This window comes from Solanum tuberosum, unplaced genomic scaffold (assembly GCF_000226075.1).
Source record: "Solanum tuberosum cultivar DM 1-3 516 R44 unplaced genomic scaffold, SolTub_3.0 scf00064, whole genome shotgun sequence".
Taxonomy (NCBI): domain Eukaryota; kingdom Viridiplantae; phylum Streptophyta; class Magnoliopsida; order Solanales; family Solanaceae; genus Solanum; species Solanum tuberosum.
The window spans coordinates 1,020,038-1,035,475 of record NW_006238990.1 but is presented as its reverse complement, the minus strand read 5'-3'; positions in this window follow the sequence as shown (position 1 = coordinate 1,035,475).

Below are 15,438 nucleotides of genomic sequence, written 5' to 3'. Positions count from 1 at the left end.
GAAACAAGTCTATTCTGCCACATCGCCACCTTTTTAACCAAATATTCAAAATGGGTTTTATTCTTCCGTCCATAAAAAAATGGGAATCCCAAATATGTGAAAGGAAATTTACCTTCCTAACTCCTGTTATTCTTCTTATCTGATTAAATATTTAAGTAACGAAAACTCTTTTCTATGTTTATCATTTGCCCTGACACTGCCTAATATTTTCTTAGTACCCTCATCATCATCCTCATAGATTTAGGTTAAGTCGAGCAAAACAAAATCATCAGGGATTAAGTCAAGGAAAAATACTCTGAGTTGCGGAAGATGAAAGAGTTGGAAACCATCAAGGAACAATAAAAAATAAAGTAATATTAAAAACTATATTTTTTGAAGCAACAATAGAAAATTGATAAAAGCAAATTTTGTATCAAATAGGTAGATATCAATGAAATAAGACTAAGGGAACATGGTTTAATAATCTGTCTATAATATCGAATGCCCTTTTAGATATTGTAGAGAGATTTTTCAAACATGGGCCCGGAGTCTTATTTCGTTGATATTTACCTATCTAATGCAGAATTTTCTTTTATCAATTTTCTATTGTTGCTTCACAAAATATGGTTTTCAATATTACTTTATTTGCTATTGTTCCTTGATGGTTTCAAATCTTTCATCATCTGCAACTTTGAGTATTCTGCCTTGAGATAATCCTATATGATTTTTGTAGATTTTAGAGACATCATACTAGTGAAAATTGTTGAGGAGACACACCATGCCTTTGTCCTAGACTTTCTAGTTTTTTGGTCTTTATGAATCCTAATTATTTGAGCCATGTGGGTATCCATATAGTGTAATTGATCTAAAGCTTTATTTACCGAGGTGAAACTAATATATTGAATTACTTGGTAGATACCCAATTGGATTCTTATGATAGGATATATTCTATTTTATCAAAATTTACAGAAACAAGTAAAAGCTACTGGCCAAGTTGGAAGAGTTAAGAGAGGCAGATCGATAACGTGAAGATCAGAACCTTTCGTTGCTGACATAAGTCAATTTTGAAACTTTAGATTTTCTTTTTCCTGTATATTACCATCATTAATTTTTAGTGTATTGTATGCATTAAATAATTATTTTAGGTTACGATCCAAATTCTAAGCTTAATATTCTCATGTGTAACTTTTCCGGCACAGTCACTAATATAATAGTTTCTTAAATGGCTATACGAGGATCTTAACTTCCACGATAAGAATACTAATGTATCAGTTTTTTAAAAATTCAATTTTTATATCTGAAAAAGTTATCGTGACTGACAAGTCAAAAATATTTAAAGAATATATGGAAAAAATCTTAGGCAAATAATAACTTATCTCAGAGAGTATAGGACAAATGCACGAAAAAATAATTAATTATTTTAGACAACAACAATCATGAATCAAAAGTGCCAAGATAATCAATAAATGGCATGCATCATCCACAGAAAAGTAAAATACAATAATAATGTTTTGAATTCCGTTATTCTTCAATTTCGCCCCATCTCCCTAACCCTCGAGCATTGGAAGTACTTAACCACTTAAGCCAGAGGCGAATCCAGGATTTGATGATAGGGTGCACTACTAAGAGTCACCCAAGGGTAAGGCTAGGACTGGCACAAGTGTAACGCTAACATTTTTTGGAGAAGTCATCATAGCATTTTCAGAGCATGTATTAAAATAACATTATTCATACCCAGAAGAATTTTTCCAAGCCAATCCAAAAATCCTAAAAAAAAATCTTTATTTTTTGAAGACTCACTTTCATCATGACCTCGAAAAAACAATCCAAATTCCAAGAGAAACCTTTCAACATTCATAGAAGCCTCGAAACAAATTCGATGCTCACTTCTTGTTTTCTCAGATTGCTTGTTAAAAGCAACATGAATGGATTGAGATTGATTCTCAAAATCTAGCATCTTGTTGAAACACCTATTGTGGACGCTATTTACTTCACCAACATGTAAATTGAATTGTTTAAAACTATGATTCCAAGATTTAAAAGAAAATTTTGTGAAAAAATCAACTGCATTTCTCTTTACATAAGTCTATCCATCTCAAATCATAAGAATCAACAATAAATTCTTACAAAAACAAAACTTTTAAAAAGAAGAACTTACCAATTTATACAGAGATAATAGGAGTAGGACTTTAAATATGTAGTGAAGAAAACTTATAAGTTGTAGATTTTGTAGCAGTGTTATATTTGGTTTAGAATTGTGCAAGTTTTAGATTTTGTAGCAGTCTTATATTTTGTTTAGAATTGTGCTAGGGCTTTTATTTGTTTTAATGTGAAGAAAGGGGGTGGGGACAGATGAGGTGGAAAAAATGAGTTTTAATAAAAGCAATTTTAAAAAAGGTTTAACTATATAGAAAAAGCTGATTTTAAAGTCGTGCTGCGAGTGGATTACTTCAACCAATTCACCCAGACGACTCTTAGTTATAAGGGTGCACAATTAAATATATAATAGTTTATCAACTATCTATACATATAAAAAATTATTGATTTGTAATTTCTATGGGTTAAATTGGTTTAATGAAAAATGTTAGCAACAAAAAGTAAGAATTGAAATTTGTTTATCTTTCCTTCTATTTTATTATCACAATCAATTCATGAATTAAAGGAGCAAAACTAAATTATAGTCCTTGATATTTTTTTTAATATGAAAAAAAAAATTACGCATAAAATTTAAAACTAAACACATTAAAAAATCAATAAGATTCAACATTCCATAGAGATACATTAAAAAATCATATATAAAAATATAATATTTCAGTGAAAGCAAGGTTCCATTGAATTTTGAGCCTAAAGAATTTTTTTTAAATTAATTTTCCATGAGTGGAAACTATACAACTAAGAAAACCTCTTTAATTTCTTCTTACATAAAAACAAAAGATGCAATATTGATTTAATTATAGCACTTGAAAAGACAAATTCAACAATTTTAGTCAAAATTCATTAATTGTATAATAGATATAAGAAATCTATATAAAAGGTACTGAAAACTCAGTTAATAATATTTAATATCACTATTTTAGATACTTGAATCCATAGTTCAATCAATTCTGGTTTGCTAAAATCCAAAATATCTCCACTCTTTATATATAGCCTCTGAAAAAAAATTCTTGGATTAACATATATACAAATATATTTAAATATTATATCAAATAATTAATGACGATCCAAATTTACATATTTTTCTATAAAAAAAAATACCCCCACCCTGCTAAAATTAATAATATGTGGTTTTTATAGAATGATTTTAAATAATAATTTGGAAACTCAGTGTCACGCTCCGAGCCTACACTCTGGACGCGAATGACACTCGAGAACCATTGTTGGCACCAAGCGAACCATTGTCCTAGCTTAACTCTCACCAGAAGAATTACTCAACAACAAATGAACTCAGAAGTAAAACTTTACTCAAAATCTCAAAATAGATACTCAGAATATTTTAACTAAAACATTCACTAGCCAAAAGAGCCAACTCAAGTCTAGAACATCAACAATGAAAATGAAACATACTTCTCAAAACTCTACTGTCTATGAGGCATCTACTAACTAAGATGGACGTCGGGACAAGACCCACGACATCCTAATAAACAAAACTGAACTGTAAAATCAATGCGAAACCTTCTGGAAAGAAAGGAGGCTCACGAAATCTAGCTGGAACTCGACTTGATAAATGGAGCGCCGGTTGGTGATCCTGATTACCTCTATCTGCATCATGAAAAGATGCAAGACAAATGACATCACTACATTTAACGTACAAGCATGTAAGGGGAATACTGAACATAACCTGCAAGCCTGAACTGATAAAAAGGAAACCATACTCACCTCAACTCAACTCGACTCAAGGATACTCAAGAACTCACAAATACTCAACTCAGTTCAATATAAAAGCAATAATAAGATGAATTATAAAAAAAGTTGTTAAAATGGTAATTTGAAACTCAATGTATTTAGAAATATAATAAAATTCTTTTACTCTTATTTTGTATGTAAATATTCAAAATAACTCTATTTGGGAGATTCTCTACCCGACAACGATCACTATGAGTTATGAGTTGATACAACGTCTCGCCTACGTTGCGAGAACTGTCCTATATGTTGACGGAGTATAAGAAATCCTCAACTAAGTGGATCCACTAAGCTATGCTTTAAAAACAACACAGAAAAATCTAAAGAGTATGACCATTTCTACTAACGTTGGCTAAATGGTTCTTGAGGACTTTGAAAAGTTAGAACTCGTCCCAATATCAGTGCTCAATACTATTCCCAAAAATATAACTCAGCTTATATGTTTAAAAACATTTCCTCTTCCTCAACTTTGAGATTATTACTCAAAAGGTTTCTCTTAAAAGACACAGAACTCAAAACTCCTCATTAACTCATTTTGAAATTGATGTTTCCCCTCATTTTAAATCTAAAAACATCACTCTTTGGGAATACTTAGTTCCCATATATTCATTTTGAAAAACAATGAAACTCAACTCTACACATCCGCATACTAAAATATTCAAGTCTTAAAACAAGTTTTAAAATATTGTAAAAGACTTCTCAAAATGACTCAAAAGAACTCTCAAGAATTTAATCTTAACTCTGCCTTGAATTTGATATATGAATTCAAGGGTTACGAAGGATTTATTGATGTTTAGATGTAGTTTAGAGTAGTTAGAATCAGAAGGGAGTAGCAGTACACTTTAAAAGAACTTAGATACAGCAAACAACGGAAAAGGGTGGGGGCAGGCAACCCTGGCGCACTGCTGGTGTAGGGCGCCAGCCCCTCAACTTCAAAGACCCCATTCTTGCGCACTGTTGGGGCGCCGTCCTAGCCCCTCCTCAGAACATTCCGACGGATTTTCTTCTTCCATTTTTGGCCTAATTTTCCTTGAATCGAATGGTTTCTTCCCAACTCACTTAGATAAAAAAAACCCAATATAAGTACACAAAAAACTACTAAAAACCAACCCTCAAAATCCTAACATTAATCTCAAGAACCCATCCAACCCATCATTAACAATTCAAGAACGAAACTTCAAGAAACTCATCAAGAACTCATGGCATTCAACCTCAAGAACGAAATTATAGATAAAATCACATGATTGACGTGTGGGTGAAAGAACTCAACCCTATGAGAATTTACATACTTCGATTTGATGAACAAATCCTCGATTTGCAAGAAATCTTGATCGTGCTGCCTTTTCTCCTCCTTTCTCTTCTTTAACTCTCTCCTAAAACCCTAAGCAAAATTTTGGATTATGAAAAATGACCCAAATCAGTTTTAACCCCTAAAATATTACTAAAAATGTTTAAAGCTAAAGGGGTAAGGAAAATACCAAAATACTCCTCATTAATTTGGGTAACTTTCCTTAGCAGGATACGCTGACTTAAAACGAGCATATATCCCTCATCCGAACCTGAAATTCAGCAAACTCGGCGTCGTTGGAAAGAGAATTCAACGACCTTTCATTTTATATCTTATGGGCCACCTAACTCATAATATACATAAAGTTATGGTCGTTTGAAGTTTACCCAAAACTCACAACTTAAGCATAACTTGAAAAATTCTCAATTTGACTCTTGTCAATTCAGTTCTTTCTATAATTAGCCCTTTGTAATACCGATGTCTTACACTCACATTATGAATTAATGAAATAGTACTGACTAAATATATGATGTAATTAGAAGGATTCATACACAAGTTTCTCAGGTTTATAACAATAAGTCTACTGTATTTATCTTCCTATATCAAGGCTTAGGGCTATAATCTTAGGAAAGAAAAGTTCAATTAATATCAATGTGTACATGATGGTAAAATATCAAACTTACAACATGTCATATTTCATTTTGTTATTCTTATCACTATATTCACCATTATTTTAGTTATTGTCAGCCTACTACAATTGTTTTCCTTTATCCCTGAAGCTCATGCACATAAAATTTAAGTAATACACATCGTCATCAAGGCACATGTACTAAAAACGAGTCAGCTGGCACTACTCCACTAAAAAGGTATAGATACTATGTGTTGTTTATATCCCTAAATATTATATCAAATGATTATTGAGGATCCGAATTCATATTTTTTCTATAAAATATACCCCACCAAACAAGTGGTTTGTTCTAGAATGTGTTTAAATAAATTCTTAAATCACATTAAGAATTCATGGAATACTACTAAGTGAATATATGTCTTAATTAGAAGGATTGACATATTTTATTTGGTTATTTATATCACTATTCACAAGTTTTACGTTGATAGATAGTCAACAACAACCGTCTTCCTTTATTGGGGCTTAGGATTAAAAGCTCATGCACGTAAAGGTTAAATAATATTCATTATTATCAATTACGGAACCACATGTATTCAAAAGATATACTATGTAGATAGGTTAAAAGTTTTATTTATATACATTCTATTTATATGATCCCTTAATTTACTCGCATGTTTACTTTTTTTAACACCCCTTGAAAAAAAAAAATATAGTTACTCCATTTCAGTCAACATATAATCTTAAGTTGATACTCACTAAAGGGCAAAGAAGATTATTTAAAATAAAGTATAACTCTGCATAAGCCATTTGTAGAGGTCATTCCCATTTAAAACTTGTATAGAAAAACAACGATTTGTTTGTTTTAAAAGAATAAAAATTCACTATTTGTTTGTCCTAAAACAAGGTGAATTATTCATTTTAAAGAATTGATGGAAGATCCAATGATGGATGAAAGAGACGAGATGTTGGTTTCACCACTTGGTGGAATTCCACAACAAAGAATTGCCCAATTTTTAAATCCAATAGTTGCTTCGAATGAAGGAACGAATTTGAAGCCTCCTTCAATTCCTTTTTCATCCGAGTCTGAGTGGACATTGAAAGTCTCCTTTCATGGTTGCAATGGATGGATGGATCAACAAATGAACCGGAAAGAATGGGTTGAAACGATGGAGGCTATCCATCACCCTGTATGGAAAGCTGTAGAAATTTACAGAGAGTTCAAAATTTCTAGTTTATGGAGTCTAGACAGATAAAAACTTGATTTTTGGGTTGGTAGAAAGGTGGTGCTCTGAGACTAACATTTTTGTGTTTCCCTGGGGTGAAGCTACTGATACTCTTGAAAACATGATGATTTTGGGAGGGTTTTCTATTTTGGGTGACTGTTAAGTCCCTCCTTCAATCCCTTGAGTTTTTAGAGATAAAAGAAAATCTTAAAAATGCACGAAGGGAGCTTATCGGATTAAAGACTAATAATCACACTAGGTGATTGAATTTTTTCATGAATAGTGGTAAGGATTTTGAACATGAGGCTTTTCATTCTCTTTGGTTATCAAGATTTATGTTTCCATGTAAAATAGGTGCTCCTGTTTTCTTAATATTTGTTAATCTGGCTAGAGGTATGCGAATAGCGCTTGCTCCTGCTTTTCTTGCTACTATATATAGGGACTTGGGATCGTTTAAACATGTTATGATAATGGCTTCATCAGAAGTGCCAGGTAGAAATGGAGACGGATTTGACATTCATAAACTTTGTTTTTGGTCGCCACTGTTCTTCGTTCAAGATTGGGCTTGGGAGAGGATAGTATCTTTGTAGCCATAGCGTGCTCAGAATTACAATATAGTTAGTGGGGTGAGAATAGGGTGACAGCAAAATGTAAAACAATCGGGTGTAACTAATGTGAGGACTACTTTTAACTAATTTGGAGAGTTTTTTCATTGGAGGCTATATGCCTTGGTTGTGGAAGGTTGGTTGATTCCCATGTTTAACAAGGATAAATAAGAGCAGACAATAGTTGGAGGGAAAAATTTGGATATAGAAATGAAGTCTTTCGTACGATGATTGACGGCATCTGAGCTTGTTGGTTTTGATTCTCAAGAGCCCTATCGACCAAATCGGGTAGCAATGCAGTTTGGATATGATTAAGACTTCCCTAAATGGATTCCTCGCTCACCTTCAAGTTCAGAACTTGCCTGGTACAACTACAAAAGACCTATTGATTCTGATTTGAGGTTTTACTATCCGTCTATGTTGTTTGAACCAGATGTAACAACCCAGTATTTGAAATGGTGGAGAAATGAAACTAATCACGATATTTGTGATGTTCTTCCTGATCTAGCGATAGAATGTCAAGTGGATAATTACCGTGAAGTTCCTCCTGGTTTCTCTCTTCGTTGGAAGAAGAAGCATATTGCAGAAGAAATAGTTCATGCATCCATTGACTATGTAAGTGCCAGAAATTGGAGTAGCAGTGTAGTTTCCCCCAAGTGCAACATGTAAAATGACAAAGAGAATTCATCTATGGAGATTGGTCAAACAGTAGCTCGCAACATCATGCCTCCTAGTTAAACAGAGAATCATGTTGACTCGGAATATGACTTAAATGAGAGTAACAGGAATACAACCCACGATCTTATTGACATATGTGGTAATCTTATAACATATATAGATATTCAGCTTGACAAGCTGGAGAGTTAAGTTGCTTCACACAGGAGATGCTAGATTCAATATGGTAGGCTTTCAAATGCTTGTTTAAATCCCTTGTGTAGTTTACTTGCTCCCGAGTTTTTGTTTGGTTTACCTATCTCAATTTTCTGCTTACTCTCTCATCTGATTAGTTTAAAAAGTAAGGATTTTCTGCAATCCTGCTGCATAGTTATCAAAAGTTTTATGAATCATTTGCAAAGATCATTTACTTCGATGAAAGGCATTAAATAATTCTTGTATTATGCAGACGTATGATGTTACTTGATTCTATTTTTACTAACTTCAACCAATTCCGCGCAGGTTGGTAGTGCAGTGTTGGGCTAATGAGGTGTCAATAGAACTTTGTTCTTAGAGACACTCAAAAAAATAAAATTGACAAATAGTCATTGGAACATCATATCTTTACTTAATGTTAGAAATGCAAGAACTTAGCAGACATCAAAATGATGTATTTTGTGGACATTAACTTATTCTGAATGCCCTATTTGATATTACAGACATATTTTATACCTACCTAACTGATGCAGAATTTTTTTTGTCAATTTTCTATAGTTGCTTCACAATATGGTTTCAATCTTATTTATTTGCGATTGTTCCTTGATGGTTTCCAACTCTTTCATCTTCCGAAACTGAGAGTATTCTACCTTGAGATAATCCCAGATGATTCTTGTTGATTTTATAGGCATAATACGAGTGAAAATTGTTGAAGTGACACGACACTTTGTTTTAGAATTTATAGTTGTTTGGTCTTTATGAATCCAAATTATTTGAGCCATGTGAGGTATCCAGGTAGTGAAATTGCTTCATAGTCTTACTCGATTGCCTCCCAAAGATCTAAAGCTTCTAGATACCAAGGTGAAACTAATATAGGGAAATATTGGTGGATGCCCGATTAAATTCTTATCATAGGATGACTTTATTTCATCAAAAATTACAGAGACATGTCGAAGCTCCTCGCCGAGTTGGAAGAGTTAAGAGAGGCAAATCGACAACGTGAAGATCAAAACCTTTCGTTGTTGACAAGAGACAATTTCGAAATCTTAGATTTCCTTTTTCCTATATTTTAGCATCATTAAAATTTAGTGTATTATTTGCATTCAATAATTGTTTTAGCTTACTATCCAAATTCTAAGCTTAATATTCACCTATGTAACTTTTCCGGCACCATCATTAATATAATCGTTTCTTAAATGGCTAGACGAGGATCTTAACTTCCAAGAAAAGAATATTCATGTCTCAGATTTTAAAAAAAAAACAATTTGCATATCTGGAAAAGTTACAGTGATTGACAATTCAGAAATATTTCAATATGAGTGTATCTTTTAAAGTTTATTATATTTTATTATATTTATTTTACCAAATATTAAAAGTAGGAAAATCTAAAGTGCAAAGTTGATTCACCATTTTACCCCTATGTTATAAATATCTAATTAATTTATTATTATTATTATTTAGTATTATAATTATTAAATTTATATTACTTAATATTAGCATACTATTTAATGGGAAGAGCTTTTATTTTTCTAGTTCAAAAGAACGTTTTTTCACAGTTTTAGGCATTTCACCTCCAAAATAAAATAACTTTTAGTCTTCTTCAGTTACCCAACAATATTTACAATGAATTATCTTATCTAATCCATTAAATTCTGCTGAATGATCAACTTATATAAATGGATTTATAAATTAAGTATATGTACAACTCTCCCCATTAGAAGAAGAAGTAGAGTAGGATTGTTCAAAACCGAACTGAGACCGATAATTTAGTTATTGGGTCAAAGGTTCGGAATAATGGTTTAACAGTTCAGGTCTGGATTTACTATAAAATTCTTATCGGTTTATTAGTTTAAGTCTAGGTTTTGCCATAGTTCTAATCGGTTGCCCAGATAAGAAGTTTAATTAGTTATATTTATAACACTTACTTTAGCGTTTAGCCTTCATACTCTTTAAAGTGACTTTATAGTTGACACTCAAATTTCACAATAATATTCTAAAGTTGTGACATCACTCATTGATTCACTGTCACTGCTCCCACACCAGTGAGTTATACTATATATCATTCTCTAAGTGTGGAAATTGAGGTTCAAATGGTTGGTTCCCTTACTTTAAGTCTTTGTTTTTATCTTCTCATTACAGTGAGTGAGACACTGAGATGTCTCTGCAATAATGCAATACTACAATCTCAATGTGAAAGTTTTTATTAGTAATGGTCTCATGATCATTAATGGTGTTCGTTAGTAGTGCTTTAATGGTTTCTCTTTATATTTTATGTCGAAATTGGATTGGTTGTTATGAGGAATCCATTTGAGCTTGCTAGTTTGGGCAATATGGACATCCCTTTCAAGGTTAATATGAAGTTTTATTAAGTGTATTATGTAGTAATGGACTAATAGGTAAAAGTTCATAAATGACTATCGGCTACTGCGTATTGTCAATTAGTGATTAGTACATTAGTAATTCTCAATGGAAATTGTGCGAAATATTAACGGTTGTTAACCCGATAACCAAACCAATAACGATTACCTACTGATAAACCAATAATAGATAAACCGATATCTTAATGGTCCAATGACGGTTTAGAATGATACAAATCGATAACCGATTAGTAAAACTGATAAGTTCCAAAACCGAAATGAACCGACCAATATGCAGCCCTTTAGTAGAGTAAAGTTACAAATTTAATGAGTAAGTTCATTTTCCAGCTTTTTTAGTTTTTGTGAGCATATCCATAAAAATGTATATCCATATTTATATAAGTTTTTATGAGCTTAGATTTTATGCATTACCAATGTTTTATATTCATGTTTATGGGTTCAAATTAAACAAATGTTTTTACATAAAAGTGTTAGAGATTGACTTTTGTCCCTATTACATGTTATTCCTATTCATTAGCTTGAGTCGTTGCTTAGCTTGAAGTTGTGTGGATGACTTATGTTTATTAATGTTTTCCTAATCACAAAATTATAAATTGATAAAAGCACTGGATAAATGAAAATACTCTAACAGTTAAAATTTGTAATCAAAACAACAAAGTGAAACACACGACAAGAACATCGTTTATAAAAGAATATCATATATACTTAACATGTTCTTGCAAAATATAATTCATTATAAATTTTATCTACTTACCAATAGTTAGATGTTCAATTCTGGATGTTCAGATAATATTCAATTATCTATTGTTCAACAAATAAGTCATTTGAATAAGTGGACTATTCATCTATTTTAGTTTTTATTTTTTTTACTCATGGTGCCCTTCACGGCCCGTATGGGTCCTCGTGAAGGTTGCCCAAGCTCACTTCCTTAGCTCAAGACCTCTATCTTTAACCCATGCTTAGACTACTTGATTTCCGAGGTGTTCAACTATCTCCCCCTTAGGGACATCCGTCCTCGAATGGAATTCTAGACACCTCTTGAAAGAAAAGACTCAAGACTAGCAGCCGATCATGCATGCAACTCATCAAAATGCACACAACAAAGGAGGAAACATAAAATCCAAGACAAACATACTCAATGCATTATATGGAAAGTAGGAACTAGACATAGCAACCCAATATGCATGAATTTTCAATATTTCTCATGTTCAAGGAGGAACTACCTGCTCCAAGCTAAAAGCATGTTGTACACAATCTCATGGAGCCTATATGCAAGCTATACTCAAAAGCATATATCCAAGAAGGAAATATCAACTCCAAGCTAAAGCATGCTCAACAATTCATCTCATGAAGTATATAGGAAACTCATACTCAATGCACTACAACATGAGCAAAATCAAGCACATAAACTCATTTTCTTTCAAAACACAAGTTTCTCATGAACATGCATAACATAAGGAAATCATGGTGATATCTAAATAACACATGACAACAAAACAAAGAGCAAACCATAAAGAACTTGATACTTCAAGCTAGAGTAGGAGGATAAGGAAAGAGATGAGGATATCGGGACATCATATCAGCCTAGGCCTATCACCCTCAACTAAATAATTTCTCCATAACACTTTCACCGAAGCTATTTCCTAGTTTCTCAATTTCCTAACCTGCAGGTCTAAAATTTCAACCGGAGCTTCCTCAGAAGAAATATTTTCATCAATTCCCAAACCTTCTAAGAGAACTATGAATGTCGGATCTGAACACATTCTTTAACATAGAGGCATGGAAAACCAGATGCACGGATGCCAACTCATATAGCAAATAAAGCTCATAAGCAACCTTACCAACACATCTCAAAATTTGATATGGGCTTACAAAACGGGGACTAAACTTCCCTCTCTTACCGAACCTCATTACACCCTTCATGGGTGAGATTTTCAAATAAACCCAATCATGCACATTAAATTCAAGATCTCTTCTTCTAACACCGGCATAGGACTTTTGTCGACTTTGGGTTGTTCTGAACATTTTTCGAAAGAGTTAAACCTTCTCTATAGCCTCATGAAATAACTTGGGTCCTATCAAGGCAACTTCACCCACCTCAAACTAACCTATATGAGATCTACTCCTCTTACCATAAAGAGCCTCAAATGGAACCATACCAATACTTCAGTGATAAGTATTGTTATAAGCAAACTCAATCAAAGGCAAGTGGTCATCCCAATTTCCCTTGAAATCGATGACACATGCTCTCAACATATCTTCCAATGTTTGGATAGAACGCTTTTCTTTCCCATCGATTTGTGGATGAAAAGTCGACATGAGCTTAACTTTTGTACCAAGACCCTTTTGGAAAGATTTTCATAACTCAGAGGTAAACCGAGAACCTCGATCGGAGACAATGGACAAGGGAACTCCATGTAACCTTATAATTTCCCTCAAATACAACTTGGTATAATCTTTTGCCGAATAAAAACCTTTGACAGGAATGTAAGCCGATTTCGTCATTCGGTCTACTATAACCCAAATTTAGTCATGTTGTCATCGAGTATGTGGCAACCCTACTATGATGGCCATATTCAAACCATTTAATAATCTCCTTTTTCACAACCTCTTGCATAGGGGGATGCAGTCTACTTTGATACTTAATATTTGGCTTGCTGTCCGGCATGAGTTTAATTTTGTAAGAACAAATACCCAAAGGAATACCAAAAATGTCCGCAATAGTCCATCCAATAAACTTTTTAAACCGCTTTTGTACCGATACTAAGGCCTCTATTTTCCCTTCACTCAAGTCAGCAACAATGATTACATGCAAAGTGCTATTTAGTCCAAAGAATATACACCGCAAGCAGGATGGAAGAACCTTATGTTCAAGTTTTGTAGGCTCATCAACAGACGGTTTTGCAGGTGGGGTGTAACGATTCTTCATATCCAATTCCAACTGTTTTGGGTTGAAGCGTAACTCGAACATATCAAGTGCAGCAACTAGCTCATCATCCTCATCAATACCATCACTGTCAAAGTTTATCATCACCGCTGCTAGCGCATCAACACCTAGCCTTTCCTCAATGGACACCTCAGATTCTTGCCCCACAATGTGATTCACCACAGATATAGATTTAAGATCACTTTCATGATTCATAGACCTACAAATGTTAAAAGTTACCTCCTCATTATTTAATCAGAACTTTATCTGCCCTCTTTCCATATCAACTAGCGCACACCTAGTATCAAGAAATGGTCTCCATAAGATGATGGGAACCTCAAAATCAACCTCACAATCTAAGATCACAAAGTCCGCCGGAAAGATGAATGACTCTACTTTCACAAGGACATCTTGCAACACTTCAAAGGGCCTCTTCACAATTCTATGAGCCATGAGTAAACGCATCGAAGTCGGTTTTGGAGCTCTGAAATCCAACTTCTTATAAATCGACGTTGGCATCAAATTAATGCTTGCACCCAAATCACACAAGGCCTTCGCAAAGTGAAACATACCAATGGTACAAGGAATAGTGAAAGCTCTAGGATCCTCTTTCTTTTGCACAAGTGACCTAGTAGCAATAGCACTACAATGTTACAACCTCTCATCATACTCAAAACTGACAACCCTCTTTTTGGTCACCAAGTCCTTCATGAATTTTCCATACCCATGCATTTGCTCAAAAGCTTCTATCAAAAAAACATTAATGGAAAGTTATTTCAACTTTGTTATAAACATATGGTATTTTCCTTCTTCAGTCTTTTTCACCAACCTTTGTGGAAAAGGAGGTGGAGGTCTAGGCATGAGAACAACTTTTTGGGTCACCTCAGCTTCCTTTTCTATAGCATCTTTCGGATATCCAATAACCTCAATCTCATTCGCATATTTTTCTACCACTCTTTCAACCTCAGGCGACATGTGGATATCAATAGTATATTTTTCTCAGTGAGTAGTGACTGCCATACAATGCCCATCATTTTTCAGATTTTGGATGGTGTTGCTAGGAAGTGTGCCAGGCTGACGTGGGTTCACAGTAGTGGACAATTGACTAAACTACTACTCAAGTTTCTTGATCGAAACTGAATGGGAATCAACTTTCTTACTAATCTCAGATAAATCATTACGCATCACATTCACATTTTCATCTGTTGCATCAAACCCCTTCATTATCTTCTGCATCATATCTTTAATGCAAGTCATACTAGTACCACCCACTGTATTACCAGATTATCTATTACCAGGTGGAACATAGGGTCCAACTCTCTTATTCATATTGCCATAGTTGTTTCGATTGTAGTTGTTATCACAACTAAAGTTACCATCTCGATCATAGTTTCCCTCTCGGTTGTAGTTTCCATAATTTCGACCATGGTTACCTTGACCTTGACGCCAATTATCCAAGTTGGAACCTTGGGTGTTGGTTCTGAAACCCCTCGTCTGATCATTAACCAAATTCGCATCCTCCTTATAGTTACATTCCTCAACTGGGTTGGTAGAGTTCTAGTTAGGTAATATACCGCATTCACATTTTCTGCATTTCCACTCACATGTTTTAATACGAAGCCAGTTTAAGTCCTCATTTTG